The sequence below is a fragment of the Notothenia coriiceps genome, unplaced genomic scaffold (genome assembly GCF_000735185.1).
Source record: "Notothenia coriiceps isolate Sejong01 unplaced genomic scaffold, NC01 NC01_scaffold00008049, whole genome shotgun sequence".
Lineage (NCBI taxonomy): Eukaryota > Metazoa > Chordata > Actinopteri > Perciformes > Nototheniidae > Notothenia > Notothenia coriiceps.
The window spans coordinates 452,497-454,824 of record NW_011340750.1 but is presented as its reverse complement, the minus strand read 5'-3'; positions in this window follow the sequence as shown (position 1 = coordinate 454,824).

Below are 2,328 nucleotides of genomic sequence, written 5' to 3'. Positions count from 1 at the left end.
AGTTCAGTAATGGCCGCCATATCAGAAGCCAAAACAATGTTTTTCGTCTTTTCTCAGCGCAAATTTCTCGATCTATGGAAGGTTTTAGATGGTTTAGAACACAAAGGAGAATATACGTAAGTACCGGTTCCTGACGTTCCGGTTTTAACCGGACTTGAACCGAAACTTTTTACAAGTCCAGTACCGGTTCGGCGTACCGGTACGCAGCACTAGCGGAACATGTGTAGACTTCTAGATGTCCTCATATTAATGTGGAGCTCGTTCCGCCATTTTGGACGTGTTCATTCAGCCAAACCTGATTTTGGAACCCTTGTGACTCTTTTTGCCTGAATGGACACTTATGGAAATGAGAACATGTGTAGCACTCAGCCAACAACAGAGCTCAGCTGCACTGAGCCTCAACCTCCAGCGATACTGAGAGGATCTGATGAGCACGCTGCCTTGTGGCATTACATTTATCACAGGGCTTGTTTGGTGACATGTCATTTACAATGAAATGTCCACATTGCATTAAGAGACCAGTCAGGCGTGTGGTTTGTGTTCAGGTCACTTCTGATGGCTCTGTTAGTGTTAGTGTGAGCAGGTGTGTTTACTTTCATTCCCATATCACGCTTTGTGTAAGATCGATGTAGGTTTTACTCGGTGTGACTCTCACTGATAGACATTGTTGAGGTGCCTGATGAGCGTGTGAAGCCATTTCCTTAGTCAAATGACTGTGTGATGTCGTTTCAACTCCACACAGGCGTGAAAAATCCACATAAAAGCCTTACGAATCATTCTTCTTCAATGTGAAATGAGATATTGTGCACGGTGTGAGACAGACAGACAGAGCAGGAGCTCCATAGTAACTTTACACTGTGTTTGCGAGGATGGGGAAGCAGTGTCTCTAAACTCCCTGTGGTAATAACATTAAGATGAGATGAGATTCTCCAATCCCAAAGATACAAAAAAAATGTTTTATGCAAAAATTCAGCAGATAATAAGTGGAGCAATGTGACTGTTTGCTTCTGCAGTTTCATTATCTATTCATTTGGACATTTTTGAAACTTTAATATCAGTGAAATGATTCACTTTAAGGACAGATGACTGCAGGATGCGACATTCTGAGTGTTGGTTCTCGGTGACATTGTGTGCATGTGTGGCAACTTCTCCGTGTCCTGTTGCTTCTGTCCATCTGTTGTAAATTAACCTTCCTGTGTCATTCAACCACATGTGCTCCCAAGCAGCTAACAGCGGCATGCATCATAACATGACGAACAAAACACTAAAGTATACTGTAGTTGTTGAGAAAGAGAAAATGATCAAATACATCGTCTAATCTGACAAGACAACTCGGCAAAATGCCAAACGCTTTGAAGAGGGGACAGAACGCATAAGCTCTGATGATTTGATTATTATGCATGGTATACATTAGCATTCATTTCTGAAATGACATTTATTTCTCTACGTTTAAAACAAGTACCGTTTTTAACTTCAGAGGCAACCAATCAGAATGCTTGCCTTTATCTACAGGTGTGACAGCAGTAAGAAATACAGCAGAAACCTCTATCTCCTATCTTCTGCTTAGTTCGAACCAATCCCATCTTATTTTCCCTTCATTTTCATAAATTAAAACAGACAGTTTAGTTTTTTCTTGTGTTGTGTTACACATTGTGTAGATCTTGAATTGAGACTCTTGTGTAAGATGTAAAGGTATTGTGATTGAAAATGAGATCAACAAAGAGACCTGCTTTCAGTTCAATATATATTAAGGTAAGAAAATGACAAGCACACAACTATGGTTTACACCCATTCAGTGCTTTCCTGTTTCCTATGTTATGAGTGAATGCACCGCTGTAGCATGCATTGTGAGAAGTACCCGTAGATTACAGACGGGCAGAAGTTGGGGATTCATCCTCACTCAGTTCCACCGGCTCACCTGCTTCATACCATAACTAAAAAAAGAGTTGTTCAAAAAGATTGATGTGTTTGTTGTATCGCCCAGACTAGATAAGGAATGTGAGACTGGATTTAAGTGTGTGTTAAGGGTGAGTGGTGCTATAGAGCTCAGCTGATAAACGGGTAAACTCTGCTGACATTAAGCTACCACTGCGTGTGTGAGCACTTCAATAAATTCACTGAACTACAATATAGAGTAGAGATGTTTCATGTGCTAAGTTAACAGACTGCCCTATGACACAGTGGGTGTGAAAAGCAAGAGAGAGAAGGGGGGTTGTGTGACTGCTATGCTGAGTGTGTGTGTGTGTGTGTGTGTGTGTGTGTGTGTGTGTGTGTGTGTGTGTGTGTGTGTGTGTGTGTGTGTGTGTGTGTGTGTGTGTGTGTGTGTGT